Source organism: Furipterus horrens, unplaced genomic scaffold (assembly GCF_987537825.1).
Source record: "Furipterus horrens unplaced genomic scaffold, mFurHor1.1.pri manual_scaffold_5, whole genome shotgun sequence".
NCBI classification, from domain to species: domain Eukaryota; kingdom Metazoa; phylum Chordata; class Mammalia; order Chiroptera; family Furipteridae; genus Furipterus; species Furipterus horrens.
In genome coordinates, this window is record NW_028327175.1 from 153,047,233 (window position 1) to 153,064,776 (window position 17,544).

Genomic DNA, 17,544 nt, shown 5'->3' on the forward strand with positions numbered 1-17,544 from the left:
TTCTTATTTAAACGTTTCCGTGTGAAACCAATTTTCTGAAATTATATAATGCAGTTCGAAGCACTTTAATTTATTCTGTACTGTATTTGTTATTTCTAATCTTGTTACTCTCCCAGGAGAATACATGACCTATATAAAAAGAAGCAATGTATAAATAGTTATTAAAGACCAACCTATATATAGATTGTAAAAAGCTTAAATACAAATCAAACTCACAGAGCTCTTAAAATTAACCATTATATAGCAGTAGAGTGACTGAAAACATCTCAAGCCTTTAAATACATTTATTAAAATACAATTTCAACAGAAAAATATCTGTTTACCAACTGATTGTCCCTAGTTGGACAAGTTAAATTAATTACTACATAGACCCTCTCCAAATGTCTTAGACTTCCGAGTAGTCTAAAATGGAGAGTGTTGTTAGGAGGGACAGTTCCTTCAAAAAGTTTCCAGTTTATACTGGAACCAAATGTACTTGCATCTGGGAGGCACTTGGTTGAATATGTTCTGTCTATATTCTAACCTCAGGCTATAACCTTACCTTCTCCATCAGTATCAAAGAGATTGCCCAGAATGGGTTTATTAGGGGCACACACAGATATGACAGCATTTGGTAATTTTCTATGTACACTGATCAATGATGTAAGAGCAGTCCTTAAGATAAAACCATGCTCACAGTTCATGCAGTTCTAAGTCTGGAAGGTCTGGAGTTGAGCTGTGTTGAGATGTGCTTGTTTTTTCTGTGAGCTCTCCTACTAATTGAAAATTGTCATGGCCATAGGAGAGCACTAGGAGGGCTGTCATGTCTCGATCCATCAAGCAGTTTTTTTTCTCTAGGGAAAACAGTTGAAATTAGGAAAACCACAAACTGGGAATAAAGAATCTTCCAGAAATCACCAAATGAAGCCATTGGCATAGAGTGGCCCTGCATTTCTAGTAAAGAGTGATTATTTTGAGCAAAGGTACCAAGAGTCCAAAACTGAATAAAAAACACGGTAGGATCCCTAAGCAGAGATGATGTTCTATACACATGCCTAAAGCACGTGATCATGCCTACAGCATACCTCTGGAGTAAGACTCCCAGTCTGATACTGGCTTCACCAATGGCTAGTGTGACTTTGGACAGACTACTGAACCTCTATTTGCTCATCTTTTAAATGGGCATAATACTTATTTGTGAACTAGTTATGAGGATTCAATAAATATATATTAAAGTGATGTTTATTGTAAGGTTTGGTTTCTATTTACCTCTTAGGATACTCAGAAAGCCACTTTGCATCTCTAAGACTCATTGCCCAGTTGTTTGATCATCCTCTTTGCCAGAATTCCTGGCCTCCTGTGTCACCCACTGGCCCCTGTGTGTCCTCCCACAGTGAGCACGTTGCCACTCTGGGGCCTACATCGTTCATGTCGGAGCAGCCCAGGGCTCTCTGTGGGAACCTAACTTTAACATTAATAATAAAAAGAGAAAGAGCAATCATAGTAGCAGTAGCTACAAATTTTAATTCACAGTCTCTGCTCTTTTAAATTAATTTCAAATTGATAAATATATGTACTTTGTTATAAAAAAAAGTGTATGCAATGAAAAATAACTTTCACCTTAGCTTGGTACCTTCATTTCTCTCTCTACGAGGCAACTACAGCTTCCAGTAAGTTCTTCGTAAAGTATTTTTTGCCCATTTAAACATTTGGATGCTTGCATACTATGGTCTTTTTTTTTTAACATAATTTAAATTGTTCTTTATACTGGCTTTTTAAAAAATCAAATACTGTATCTTAGAGATAATTCTCTGTCAGTACATTAATGACCATATAATATTTCACTGTAGCAACTTCATAACTTTTTAAACTAGTCCTGTTGATGAAAATTTTATTATTTCCAGTACTTTGCTCTCACAATGCTGCATTGCCATCTTTGTGAGCATGATTATACCTGTATGATGAATTCCCAGAGGAATAAATTTCTAGGTCAAATTTCATATGCATTTCCAATTTTGATAGATGTTGCCAAAGTGCCTCCCAAAGTTATTTCACTAACAATGTGTGAAAAAAAACCTCTTTGTCTACACTGTTACCAATTTCATGCATGGCTCATTTTTTTAATATTTGATATCCTGATAGATAAAAAATAATGTCACACTATTTTAATTTGCTTTTATTCTTTTACTCTACGTGGACTGAGCACCTTTCATATGTTTATAAGCAAATTAAATATATGTATACTTAAATTACATGTACGTATTAGTTTTCCTAACAACCTTAAGAGATAGACATATTATTTAGCCTCATTTTATTTATAAGTTATGGAGCCTTAAGCTTAAAGAGATTGTTAACTTGAACCAAGTTACACAATTAATAATTGATGCATCAAGTCTTGAAACCCAGGAGTGACCTATTTCACAGATGAGGAAACGAACACAGACATTTTAAGTAATTTTTCCCTGATCAAATAGCCATTAAGTGGTGGAACCAGGTTTTGAATTTAGACCTGTATGATTACAAAACCCACATACTTAACTTTTATCTTCATCTAGCTTCCTCATAGTCAATAAGAAACAAATTAAAAACTGACCATTTTTGTTATTAGTTATAATAAGGGGACAAACTTATTCATGTTGCTTGCATAGTAAGTATTTAGAAAGTGTGTGCAAGTATGGAATGCATCACCCAGCTCCATTCATTTATTTATTCATTTTTACAATGTGTACTCATTGAATACCTACTATGTGCTATTGCATTTAGTAGTGAGCCAAATAGAAAGGATCTCTACCTAATAATCAGTGGGAGTGTCAGTTAACACCAACTGTGAAAAAAAAACAAGCTTCAGGGAATTATAAGTGTAGAACAAAGAAGACTGATCTAGTCTAGGTCATGAGAGAAGCGATCCATGAGTTTTGACATTGGGCTGCAATCTAAGGGATAAGTGTAGAATTTAACTAAGCAGAAGATGAAGGAAGATGGATTTCAGGAAGAGAGAAAAGCATGTGCAAAGTCCCTGGGACACAAAATGAGTCTGAACAATTGTCCACAGCCAGAGCTCTTGTAGGGTTCCATAGACCACAGACAGGTTTTTATTTTTACCCTAAAACAATGGGTATTTGTTGATAATTTTAAGTAGCAAGTGATATCAGATTAGTATTTTTAATAAAGGTCATCTCCCTGGTGCCAGGATGTCTATCCATAGAGATGTGGAAAAAATATTCTCACAAAAGGATTCCTACTGTTAATGGTGCTGTATTTCTACTTCTTAGCAATTCTGAGAGTGGGAGAAATAAAGAAAACATTTGACTCTTAAACTCACAGGATCCAGTCTCTGGCACAAAGGCAGCCTCTGAAGAGCCAATTAAAAACCAGTACCAACTTATCTCTTACACAAGTGGCAGCCTTTCTCTTATCATCTACAGTAAGATATCTTCCTTCATTTGCAGGAATAATTTGGGTTTTCTCTCCTCACCCTCGTGACAAATTTCAAAGAGTAACTATATTCATTATGTTATGAACAAGTCACAGCCTGACACTATTACAGGTATTTGCAGGCACTCTTGCACCTAAATATAGCTGTGGAGTCATTTTCCCAAAATCCGAATATAAAGTCCCTATTTCTATCCTCCATTTGATTGGAACCATTCAACCATCTTGGTAGATAATAAGTTTGTATGTTCTTATATTGCATTTTATTACGCTTCAGTTCCCCTAGAGAATAAGCATGCTCCTTTTCCCAACAATTGTAGAAGAGAAATACTTCTGACATCTCAAATTTCAGAGTCTCAAGAAGACTTCCCTCTTCTGGACATCAAAGTCTTTTTTGGGGGGACATTGATTTGTTAAATAAGAGAAGTCATGACCTCTTTGTGGCAGTCAAAACACATGTTAATTTAAGTTTCTTAAGCAAAAATACTTTAGACCCAAATAACACCATCTTGTTGGAAACCAAATTCCAAAACAGAGAATAGTAAAAATCTCTTTTGCTTTCAGGATTCCAACCCTTTTCATGGAAATACCAGCAATGGAGATCAGTTTAAATTTTTTGTCAGAGCTGCCAAAGAGTATTGTGTTAGTTTGTTTTATTTTTGGCTCTAGACAATGTTCAGTGCAGATGTCTCCAATGGTCGTGTTAGTGTTTGCTTCTATTTTTTAATCAAGTGTGTAGTTTATTCTGGGGATTTTCTAGGCACTGAGATGAAATAAAACAGATAAGGTCCTTGACTTCATGAAGTTCATGGAATTGATAAAGTTTATAGTCTAGTCAGGTGATAAGCAAGAGAATCAATAAGGTGATCTCAGATAACAAACAATGCCAATGATGAATACAGAGCCAATGGGATAGAAGGTTCTGGGATGTGGGAGAGCTACTTTACTTAGGGTGCTCCAAGAGCCCTTCTTGTAAGGGATGACTTTCGAGATGACCAAAAGGGAAGGAACTAGCCATGGGCCACACCATGGAGTTCCAGCTAGTGAAAATAACAAGTAAGGTGACATTGCCAAATGGAACTTTTGATCACTCAAAGCAGCTTTCAGGGCAAAGGGGCGTCCCCAGTGGCCAACTCCTGGGAAATAACCAGGCTGGTTTTTAACTTCAGACCTTCATGTTCTTAATCTAGTGCCTTTGCTGTTCCATCATGTTGGCAGTCATTTGCCTTATTTTTTTCCAAAAAAAAAAAAAAAAAAAGAACAGAATTATAGTAACAAAATGCTTATCAGTAAAACTCCCAATCCCAAATATACTCACCTACTTGGTCCAAATCTCTTTTGCAGGAGATTAGCAAATAAATTATGTAGGTACTCCACTCCAGAAAAGGAGGAGCATAACTCCCACTCATTTTGTGTGGGCTGTGCATTGTGACTTCTCACCAAATACAATATGGAAAGGTGGAGGGGAAGAGTACCTTTACAGTTAAGGAAGCTGACCAACACTACTACTGCCAGATGATCAAGGTCAATATCAGTATTCATAAATCATGTTGATGGCCTGTACACTTGATATGAGATAATGAAAATAGTACTTTACCTCTGTGATCTTCCTACCAAAAATCATAATCCCAGTCTAATCATAAAAAAAAATCTGGCAAATTCCAATAAAGGAGAATCCTAATGTATACCAGATCAGTCAGTATGCCTCACAACTGTCAAGGTCATCAAAAGCAAATCAAGTATGAGACCATGCTGCAGCCAAAAGAAGCTTAAGGAGATGTGACAACTAACGTAATAAAAAATTCTGGATGTGATTCTGGAAAAGAAAGAGGAAACCTTAAGAAATATGTATAAATTATGAATGTTAGTTGATAAAATTTTTTTTAAAACTGGTGCATTAATTTTACCAAATATACTATATTAATGTAAGATTAGTAATGATAGGGGAAACTGTAGTGAAGAAAGAGGAACAATATATGGGAATTCTGTACTGACTACTCAATCTTTTTGTAGATCTAAAACTGTTCTAAAAAATAGTTACAAATTTCAAAAAATCTTGATGAAAACAAACCAAAATTGGTTAGAAGGAAAGACGCCTACCATCAAATTTTGCCATGGATGGAATGACACCCCCTTATAAACAACACATGAAAAGTTAGATATAGCCATTTTGAACACTAGAGAGGAAAAGATATGCTTATAAAAAAGGATAAAGTGAGAAAAATTTCGTGTTTTTATTTATTTACTTAAATTATATTTCAGTTTATGCAGTTGTCCCAGTCTTTCCCCCTTTGCCCCCCTCTACACAGCATCCCCCACTCCCTCGTGCAATCCCCCCACCGTAGTCCACATTCATGGATCATGCTTGTATGTTCTTTGGCCACTCCCTTCACCTTTTTTAAGAGGAAATTGCTAACTTCATCAGTCCTGGCCCACTCCTTATTTTCTCAGTTTCATGGTAGAATTCTAAACTTTCTATGAACGTGTATAGCTCATAAAAGCAGAGAATAGATGGCTTATTTTAAGTACCTAACTCTCTCAAATATAACATGATAATGTGATCCACCAGCTAAATAAAAGAGATCAGTCACTTACTTATACACTAGATCAGTCCCAGTCTCTCAAGCTGCTCTCAATGAGGTAAATCTCCTCGGGATCCTAAGACTTCTCTAAATGAGCATTCTTTGTCTTATGTCAACAGTGCCTTTGTTAAATAGATAAGTGGGTGGATGGATGAATAGACTGAGAAAAAGAGAGAAAGACAGAGAGAGAGAGAGAGAGATGTGATATCCAGCAACTTGAAATCAGGCCTGGTAGTGATTACCTGCCATCCTATTATGAAAGAAAAGGAGTTAAAATAGCCTGGATATTAATCTTTTTATTGAATATAAAGCTCAAAATTAAATGGAGAAAAAAATAGCCTCTGTTTTTATACCAGTGAAATATTATGTTAATATACTGTCAATGCATGGTTTTCATAATATCAAGGCCCAAATTCAACCAGAATAAAAGGAACATAATACTTACCTTACAGTCCCATACAATGACCACCAAAAATGGTTCTGGATTTTATTTTTTATCTTTTTCTGTATAATAATTGATGCCATTATTTTTCATGGACTCTATCCAGTCTCCTTTTGGGTTGTTTTTGGACCTATGGATTAGGATAAAGTTAAAGTCTAAACACTGAAGCTGTAATAGTCAAAAATTCAAATTTAAGAATAAAAAGTGTTCTCACTTGACTTTTCCTGATCCACAACTTGTTACATCTGCTTAGGAAACAATTGAATGATTGAACAAACGTAATGATCCAAATGATTCAATTTTTAAATAGTAGTACCATAGAATCATGGTGCTGAAAGTCTGAAATATCACTTAATTGAATCCTTTCAGAATGAAGGAACTGAGGTCCAGGAAAATGAAGATTTTGTGATCATACTGCTGATTTATAGCAAGAAATAGAACCCAGACCTTCCTTCCTCCCTTCCAGCCTTCCTCCCTCCCTCTCTTCCTTCCTTCCTGTCTTCCTTCCTTCCTTTATTCAAACATGCTTATATTCAACAAATGTTTACTGAGTATCTTTTGTGGGTCACAAGCTATGCTAAATATTCATAAACAAAAAACAGACATTATCACTGACCTCATAGGAGTCTAGTGGGAGAGGGAGATTTTGGTCAATCACACAATTATAAAAGAATAAATGTAAGTGGTGCTATGCAAAAAAAAAAAAAAAAAAAAAGGTACTATGCCCTGCAGTTAGAGGAGTCTGACTAAATCAAAGACTCAAAGACGGTTCCACTGGGAGAGCCATACTTAAAGGATGACTACGCACCCACTGGGCAAAGAGGGGAGAAAAGAGTGTTCAGGCACAGGAGCAGCAAGTGCAAAATGCCTGCAGAAAGTAGAGAATGTGAAGAGGCGGTGTGGGGTCTTGAGTCTCAAAAGTGAGAAGAAGCACTTTCCAAAATTGAAAATGAATAGGTAAGTGGATATTAAATTTTACAGAGTCTTGTATGTCTTTATCTTTGTCCCAAATACAGTGAAAAGTTATTGAAAGGTTTTAAGCAGAAACATGGAGGTGATTTTGGTGAAGAACAGGCACATGCGCACTGTGCAGAGATGACTCTAATTGCAGTGGGGCGAATGGGGAAGAGACCAGAGGGGAGGGAGTCACCCCAGTTAGGAGACTTCTGCAGTCCGATTCTCTCTATTACACTATGTATGTGTCAGAAGCTGTTCATCAAAATCCAGGCTTCCATTATTCCTAAACTCATGCCTGGATTTTATTTCACAGGTCCCTTTGCAATTAGGTGTGACCATATGACCAAGTTGTAGCCACTGAAATGTGAGCAGAAGTTAACTGTGCTACTTGGAGGGTGTTGCTCAAGACCATCCACACCTCTTTCATGTTGTCTCTTCCTCCTTGCTGGAGTCTGGGCGCCGATATAGGCAACACACGAGGAATGTATGAGGGTATCAAGAAGGCAACAGGCCCAATCCCCTCCAAGATCGCCCCCCTTAAGTCCAAGACAGGTGAGGTCATCACTGACCAGGAACAGCAAATGCGGCGGTGGACCGAGCACTACCTCGAGCTGTACGCAATGAAGAACACCGTAACAGACACTGCTCTTAACGCCATCCCAGACCTACCAGTCATGGAGGAGCTAGACACCCCACCTACTGCGGCAGAGCTCAGCAAAGCCATCGACCGCCTTGCTTGCGGGAAAGCACCAGGAAGCGACGGAATCCCTCCAGAAATCCTAAAGAGCGGGAAACCAGTCCTGCTACAGCCGCTCCACCATCTACTCTGTCTCTGCTGGAAGGAGGGTTACATCCCCCAGGATATGAGAGACGCCAACATTATCACCATGTACAAGAACAAAGGAGACCGCAGCGACTGCAACAACTACCGGGGCATCTCTCTCCTCAGCGTCGTCGGCAAAGTATTCGCCCGGGTCGCTCTTGCCCGCCTGCAGACCCTTGCTTCCCGCGTCTACCCAGAGTCCCAGTGTGGCTTCAGAGCTGGCCGATCAACAGTGGACATGATCTTCTCCCTACGCCAGCTGCAGGAGAAGTGTCACGAGCAGCATAAACCACTCTACCTCGCCTTTATCGACCTCACGAAGGCGTTTGATCTGGTCAGTCGAAGCGGACTCTTCAGCTTGCTACGGAAGATTGGCTGTCCACCACATCTGCTTGCTGTGGTCATGTCCTTTCACGACAACATGCACAGCACGGTGTCCTACAACGGCGCAACCTCTGAGGCCTTCCCAGTCAGCAGCGGAGTAAAGCAGGGCTGCGTCCTCGCGCCTACGCTGTTCGGAATCTTCTTCTCCATGCTCCTCCAATACGCCTTTAAGGACTGCAGCGAGGGTGTCTTCATTCACACCAGATCCGATGGCAAGCTCTACAACCTGGCCCGTCTACGAGCCAAGACCAAACTCAAAGAGGTGCTCATCCGTGAGATGCTCTTCGCCGACGACGCAGCTTTGACATCACACTCCGAAGAGGGACTCCAGCAACTAGTCACTTGCCTTTCCCACGCATGCAAGGAGTTCGGACTAGCCATCAGCCTGACGAAGACGAATGTTATGGCTCAAGGCACGGGGACTCCCCCATGCATCACCATCGACGGATACACCCTGGAGGTTGTCAACGACTTCACTTACCTCGGGTCCACCATCTCGAGCTCTCTGTCAGTCGACTTGGAGGTCAACCGGAGAATCGCCAGGGCAGCCACAGTTATGGCCAGACTGAACCGGCGAGCGTGGAACAATTCCAGCCTCACTGAGAAAACCAGACTGCGCATCTACCAAGCCTGCGTACTCAGCACTCTCCTCTATGGCAGCGAGACGTGGACCACCTACGCAAGGCACGAAAGGAAACTCAACAGCTTCCACATGAGGTGCCTGCGACGCGTCCTGCATGTCGCCTGGCAGGATAAGGTCCCCAACACCGAGGTGCTGAAGCGAGCCAATATGAGCAGTTTGCATGCAGTTCTTAGCGAGAGACGCCTCAGGTGGCTCGGCCATATCAAAAGAATGGATGCAGGCCGTATCCCCAAAGACCTCCTCTATGGCGAGCTAGCAGAAGGCAAGAGGATGACAGGGCGCCCAAAACTGCGGTTCAAAGACATCTGCAAAAAGGACATGACACAATGCTCCATCAATCTCAACACATGGGAAGTTCAAGCAGACGACCGCCTAGCCTGGAGGCTCGCGGTCAGGCAAGGTACGTCACGTGCAGAGGCTGCGCGCAACGAGGAGGCGGTCCAGAAAAGATCGAGGCGGAAGCAGCGTCAGCAGCAGCAACAACAGCCATCTGCCTTCACCTGTACCAAGTGCGGCAGGGATTGTCACTCCCGAATCGGACTGCACAGCCATTCTCGGCGGTGCAGATAGACTCTCAAGAAGCTACGCCATCGTCTCTCGAGACGGACGGCTGCCGACGACGACTATAAACTTGGAAAACAACTAGCAAATTCATTTACTAGGGACCTACTTATAGTTTTATTGCATAAGGTAATTACTTCTTAGTTTATATAAGCCTACAGTCCCTCCTAAACTGACATTCTATGAAATAATTGACTGAGCCATATAAGTATGATGAATTGTACACTCAGGAATTTCACACGAGAGGGCACACCTTAAATACTTTCTACTTTAAGTGAGGCTAGTAATTTTTTAAATGTCTATAGTTGGCTTGGGACTTCTTTAATATAATAAGAAAAGTATAAACAAGGTTCTAAATTATTAATTTGCTAATAGTTCTTCCCTTAGGCCAAGGCTATTTCCTCAGCTGAAATACTCCTAATTCAATAAAAGTTATTTACCAAATTCCAGTCCAGGAATCTGGCTAAGGCCCTTGCTAGAGCAAATATTGATATGTTAGCTACTAATAATATTAACTATATCCAGTTCTAAAGACTAACATATTATAAGTAGTAATATTAATAGTATTGATATAGTAGTATTATAGTTTGGATAGTAAATAGTTCCATAGGTTAAATTAAAAGGCACAGTCAGATCATAGATAGAGTTGAAAATAGAAACAGCACTTAGTTTTTCCCTCCCTCAAACATGCTCAGTCACTAATTCACTTGTTATCAGTGACCTTCTGAATCAGTTAGAATGCTTTTGGCTATAAGCAAGTAAAACCTAAACCCCAAACGGCTCAGAGGAGGGAGCCATCAGTGACACTGTGGAAAGTCCACGGTGTTTCTGTCCGCAGCGCTCTCCTCGGCACCTTGGTGTTCATCCTCAGAGCTGTTCCCCTTGTACTCCGAAGACAGCAGCTACATTCTCACTACAGGACGAAAAGCTCCAAGAAAAGTTTTCTTCTCTTCCTACATTTCTTTTTGAGAACAAGAAAAACTCTTCCCAGAGCCTACTAGAAGGATCCCTCCTGTGGAACTGTGTCACTTGGCCAATCCTAAACCAGACCCTGGGAAGGGAAGTAGAATTATCAGGAGTGACTTAGGGGAGTCAGGATTCACCACCTGGAGCTGGAGAGTAGCTGAACAAAATCGGGGTTCCGTCAGAGAGAGAAAAAAAAGGGGGAAATGGCTACTGGGTGGGCAACTGCCATTCTAATCCACCGAGTGACTTTGCCTGCATCACATTTTATACCTTGAAATGTCCTACATTCTCAGTATTCTTCACTTTCAGACTTAGATATACAGGTCTTCTTTTTCAAAGATTAAGCTACTGGTGCTGATTATTATCTCTATGTGGGGGAGGGGTATGTTTTGTATTAATACAGCTGGGTTTGCCAGAGACGAAGCTACCACAATTCCAACATGGCTATGAAAAATAGCTAGAAATTTTTGAAACCAAAGCTTTTCTGCTCCTAAGGTGCTAGACTCATACTGAATTATTATTACCATTTTCTTCCTGCTGAAATTTTGATGACATGGTTACCATTCATTCAACCAAGCGTGGCCACTTCAGATTCAGTTAAGTGTCTTGATTTAAGGTGTCCTCATAGGCTCCTTTATTTGTTAGAACTATTTCAAAATGAACAGCCAGATGAATCAGCAGAAGACTACAAAGCAAACTCATGGGCCAGGGTTAAACTGAGAAAACAAAACCAACAAAAAGATGAGGCAATTACAGTGTTGGGAAATTTCTCATGATATAGTATTAAATGAAAAAAAGTGGAAAAATCTATCATTTAATATATGTGTTTTGTGAGATAAAATTGATAGGGAAATAAAAGGCATTCAAACAAAGTGGGGGTTGTCTCAATGGTGAGATTATAGGTGATTTAATACTTTTTTTGCACTTTCATAGATTCTATATTAACTTTTTAATAAGAAATAAACACTGCTGGACTGGTTGGTAAGGCTCAGTGGACTGAGTCCCAGCCCGTGAACCAAAAGGTCACCAGTTTGATTCCTAGTCAGGGCACATGCCTGGCTTGCGGGCCAGGTCCCAGTTGGGAGCACGCAAGAGGCAACCTGTCAATGGATCTCTCGCACACTGATGTTTCTCTTCCTCTCTTTCTCCCTCCCTTCTCCTCTCTCTAAAAACAAATAACATTTGTTTGTTTTTTAAAGAAAGAAAGAAACACTGCTTCTGATAGGTTTATGTGACACCCTAGCCTTCAGTGTCATTGCTTTCTTACCAGCTTGTGGACCAACCCACTGGAGGCTTGTGTATTTCCCACCTCTCTCTGGGGCAGGCAGGGTGTCTTTACAGAAGCCATTAGGACACAGCAGCTACTGCCTGCACCCAGGGAAGCAAAGAGCTGCCCAGAAATGGCTCTTGTTCTGGAGGAGCTTCCAATCTAAATTGTTTACACTGGCAAGCCCTGGATAAATAGACACATTGTCTTGATAGTTCCAAGACAACTTCTAAAGCTGGATTCCAAAGAGGCCTCTGTTTCAGCAAATGTGTAAGGTAGGGTATGTGTCATGCCCTCACTGAGCTTCAGGTTTATTCTTTATAAAATGCATGGGGTGGCAACAGGTAAAAGGAGGCAAAGTTGAGATACCTTTTCCTAAATTTCAAGGGCCATCTCTGACTTTAAAAACTAGAAGCTAGTCTTAAAAGAACATACCATGTAAAAGAATATCTCAAATTGGCTCAAAGTTGAAACACCAGATACATTCCCACTGGTCAAGAATGGGTTATAACTAATGAAATAATTGTATAAATACCTATTTAATGTCTGTCCTACAGCCCAGGCTATTGCTCTAAGAGGGTAGGGACTGTGTCTGTCTTGTCCATTCTCTATCTCCAAGATCTAGTATAGTCCCTGTAGATACTTCATAAATATTTTTGTAGAAGAAAAAGCAGAAGGCAACCAGACACACTGGCTGGTTGGCTGTCTTCAGCCCTACTATTTAGCTTTTCTTACCACTGAAATAAAACAGTACAGAGAAATTTAAGTATAATTAACAAAGAGCTAAAATCATTATTATGTGTAGATTTTAAGGTTATGTACACTGAAAAACCCATGACAAAAACTGTTCTTAAAAAAATCAATAAGCCAGATAAAATATAAGTATTAAAAAATAGATCTGTAATACATTAATAATGATAAAATATAATGGAAAAAATACTTTACCATAGTAACAAATATACAAAATACTTAAAATGAAAATAGAAAATGTGAAGGACCTGTCTGAATAAAAACAGAAAACTTTTCTAAAGGGCATTTTACGGTATTGAAAATTTAAATATAGTAAAGATATCATCGTAAGTGTAATTCCATTGAAAATCACATGATTTCTATTTGCTAAATTTAGTCTGAGGTCAACATAAATACTGAAAAAGTAATAAAGCGTAAGGGCTTTCAGCTATAATACTTAAAAGTATGATATTAGTTGCAAAAATAGCAGCCTAATTAGTGAGACAATAGCTAACCAAAAAAAGGCCTTACTAGTAAGAATTTGTTTTATAGTGAAATCTCCTTGGGTGACTGAGTCCGTAAACTTTGAAGTCACTAAATTTTGAGATCCCCTCTCAGATCTGCCCCATGTAGATAAGCAACTTAAACTATCTAAGCCTCAGTTCACGCATCTGTAAAATGAAGGTAAACATAACTACACTAGAATGTTGTTGGAAGGACCAAATGAAATGCATATTCATTAACACTTAAAATTCATTAAAACTATTTACACAGTGCCAAAGTATACAATAAATGGTAGTGATCAAACAAAGAAAAAGTAAAGAAATCTATAAGAAATTGTGCTGGGACAATTAAATTTTTGAAGAAAGCTGTTTATATATTACATATTTGTTTTATAAATTACATTTTTCAGAATATGTCAACAGGTTAAAGCATTAAAACTACAATATAGCTAGAAGGAAGTCAGAGTTTTTTTTTCTGGTATTGTGACAGGAAAGACTTTAACAAAGAAAAGTAATGAAATAACATCACAGAAAACAGGCAGAAAGAATAACTTTAACTACAGGAAATATTTGAACTGCTTCACATAAAAGAAAGTTCACTGTATGTAAAAATAAACAAAAATCTGATACAAAATACTTTCAGCAAGATATATGACAGACATGGAGTTAACAACTGTAATATATAAATGGCTCTTTAAAATTAATAAAAATTGCTAACAATTCAGTAGAAAAATTACAGTGGATCTAAACAAATAATTCACAAATTAAAGGGTAAATACAAATTGTCAGCAATAATGGAAAAGTGTTTAATCAGTTCTGGAATTTCCAAATTCTATGTGTTTGGTATATTTAAAGCTGAAGAAATCCATAAATAAAAGCACAGAAACTGAAGTATTTTTATACACCTCTATGTCAGGAACTGCCCAAAACTGATTGAATATGGGAAGCATTGTGCACTTCTCATTTAACCTCTATGTATTAGGAGTACTTTAAATTTTTAAATGTGCTATTAGAACTCATTTTTGGTAAATTGTAAAATGCCACTTAATCACTCTCTCTGCTGCCCCATGTTCTTCTCTACTTTTCTAACGTGGCACATGTGGCTTCCTCAACTCACAATTTCCATGTCAAAAATACTGATCTAGATGAGTGTGAACTAAATATACTATAAAAGATCCCTGAGGAAAACCTAAAGAGATCTAGTTCTGAGTCTTGCTCTCTCACCCCTAGCTGTGAGCCAGGCCAGGATTAAGGCACATCACTTCTCCACATTTGAAATGGTTAAATCAGTATTTCTCCCAGCAAGGTCTATCATACCTGCACTCCACTCCAGCCCTTAAGAATCAGAAGGCAGGACCTGGAAACTGGCATTTTTAACAAGGACCCCAACTAATGCCTTGTTACTTGAAATTTGAAAACCATGTAATAGCAGACCACCAAGTTCCTTCTAATGCCAAAAATCCAAAGGAAACAATATATATTCATACTGAAACACAGCTCTACTCTGTACATTTGAGAGTGCCCACCCACCTCAACTCTCAAATTTGGGTTCTCAAATCCTTGTTATATTTGAGATAGCCTTGAATATCTCTTTAGGTTTGTTCTTTCAGTCCCATGCATCAAATTACATTCATCAAAGCTGCCAGTCTTGAAAATGCTTTCAGAAGGCACATAAATTCAACCCTGAGTCCTTATGATTCAGACATTTAATCACACCATAAAGTTAATGGAATTCAATTTGAATGTAGACACCTCAACAGCTACACTGCATTGAATTCACAGCATTCATAAAATGTGGGTCTCAACATGAATCACCAGCCTAATGGAAAGTTCAGAAGAGAATGCTGCCCTCTCATTGGTCACTGTCCAAATCTTCAGTTGCCAGGAAAAGGACCAGAGCTGTCAACACAGCCCTGTAGCCCAGGCAACCAGCCATGCCATGGGGAACTTTTCAACACTTAAAAAAACATAAAAGCTGCCTAAAAACTTTTAGATGTTCTTAGATTGTTTGGAACCCATGGTTTATAACAGTGATGATGCCCAAGGTCAGACTTTGCCTGTCAGTTTAGGGCTTCCTGTCATTAACAGCCCCCAAATGGGTTGCCTTTGGGGTGCTCCAGACCCTTGCCTGATTCCCATAAGTGTGTTCCTCCAGTGAGATAAAGTCTCTGGGGTAACAGGGAAAAGATACTGTTATTCCAAGACCCCAATAATCCATTACTGAAACAACAGGAAATAAAAATGCCACTGGCCCTCCAAGCATCCAGATGTGGTCTCAATGATGTTTGGCATCTGCAAGGTGAAGACATCTGAATGATTGATTCTGAGCTTTCCATCCAGACATTTAACCATAGTGGCAGCTCTACTTTGAACTGTAGCTGGGTGGGTCTGCAGTTATTATGAAGCTATCCATGTGAGCTCCTTTTATTGAGAATGTATTTTTACATTAACATTTCCACCTTGGATAGGGTGGTTTTGCCTGAAAGAGCCTCACGATTCACAGAACTGCTTAGATCGACCTTATCAACCATACTTTCTGTTCTTCAAGCTTTCATAGGCATTGCTAAACTAAATGGAAGGAGGACCAAATCATTCCTTAATTTTTTTTTTAAAGACAGATGCAGGAGTCCACCCATTCTTAAGTTATTTATCCAAAGTGAGAACTTTGCACATAAGAGGGGACAGGGGTCTCAAAATATCTTCTATATTTTTTAGTCTAATATGCTGAAGTACAAATTTAATCTGCTCAAGTGGTTTCGTGCAAACACTCTCAAATTTCTTTTGTACAAAGTCTTGATACATAATGTATAGAGTCTGAAAATGGACTAAGCTACATTTGGAGATGGTTTGAGTTGCTGTTTTTTTAAGCAAGCAAAAAACAAGCAGTATTTTTTTCTGTTGTTGTTGTTGCCTTTATTAACCTTTCTTACTCAAGAAATCTCACATGGATTCTGTCTTCTCAAAGCTACCTTCCTCACAATGTTTCCTTTCCCTTTTTCCCCTATTAAAAAGCTTGAAATGTCAAAAGTTTTCATTAAAACTGTGAAGAGTGAATTAGATTTTTTTCCCTCAGATTTCACAGCTAAAGCAAGCAAATAGAATGGTAAAACCTTTTGATTTATTCCAGGAAGGTAATTCAGTAACCAAATAAGCATTTGTGGGATCTTACTGAATACAAAGTTTCCTAGTACTCCAGTTTAATCACCCTGAAGCCTGTGGACGTAGATAGAATGCCAGGCTGAGTGTTGGAGGTAGTAGGCATCACAAATCCCCAGAGACCATTTCTACCAGGGCCAATCAAGGTCAGAAAGGTGAAAACAAAGATGACCAGAGCAAATTGTCAAAGGTTCCCAAAAAATCACAGAGACTTGGCTACACTCTCACAGTTATATGTCAATGGGTCAATAAATGTGTAATGTTCTGTTCATCATTTGCTTATTTTTACATATTATTTAAATACAATGTAAATTATATTGGCAAGAGAATTGCAGTTGGAATAAAATTTAGACTCAAATCCTAAGTCTGACCTTACAAAGTTACATGATCTTAAACTCATGTGCTCTCATTGGTTTTAATTTCATCATCTGTCAAGTAAGAACCATGTCCCTCCAATTAGCATCTGCATCTGGGGCCACTGTAGGGACAAATGGGTTGGGTGGGAAAGTACTAGTCTCAAGCCTCATGGACCCTGCTGACTCCTTCTCTGTGTTGGGTTAACTACTGTTTCCTCCTGAGAAAAATAGCGGCATCCTTGGTCCTTTGCCCACATCTTCTTCATCCAGGTTTTCCCCCAAAGCTATGGGTGAGGCGAACAAGATATTCTGAGGGGGACGTCCAGCTGCTGCACAGCTGACCACTTCTGGTGGGCTCCCTATGTGCAGCCCCACTAAGAGCTTTTAAGCAGACAAGTCCCTACTCATGACACTTAAAACCATGGCTTCAGATAATACAGGAAAACAATACCCCCCGTCCACCATTTCTCATGGCCTCCATTCTGAACCCCTTTGACTCACCTCATTCCTGACCTTGTGATTAACCTTTTGGTGTTGTCTGCCTCACCTCTCCTGCTTTAGAGATAGGTCCACTCTTCTAGCTTGGGCCTTTGGATTCCTTTCTCCATCATGATTCAAATGATTCACTCAATCACACTCCCTTTACCCACTCCCCCTTGGTCCTAGCACCTTTTACTCCAGTCTCATGACTGGGACGCAGGCAAAAAGAAGAGTTTACATGCAGGTATAGGAGCTGAGATGCATGTCTCCCAAAACAGGCAGTG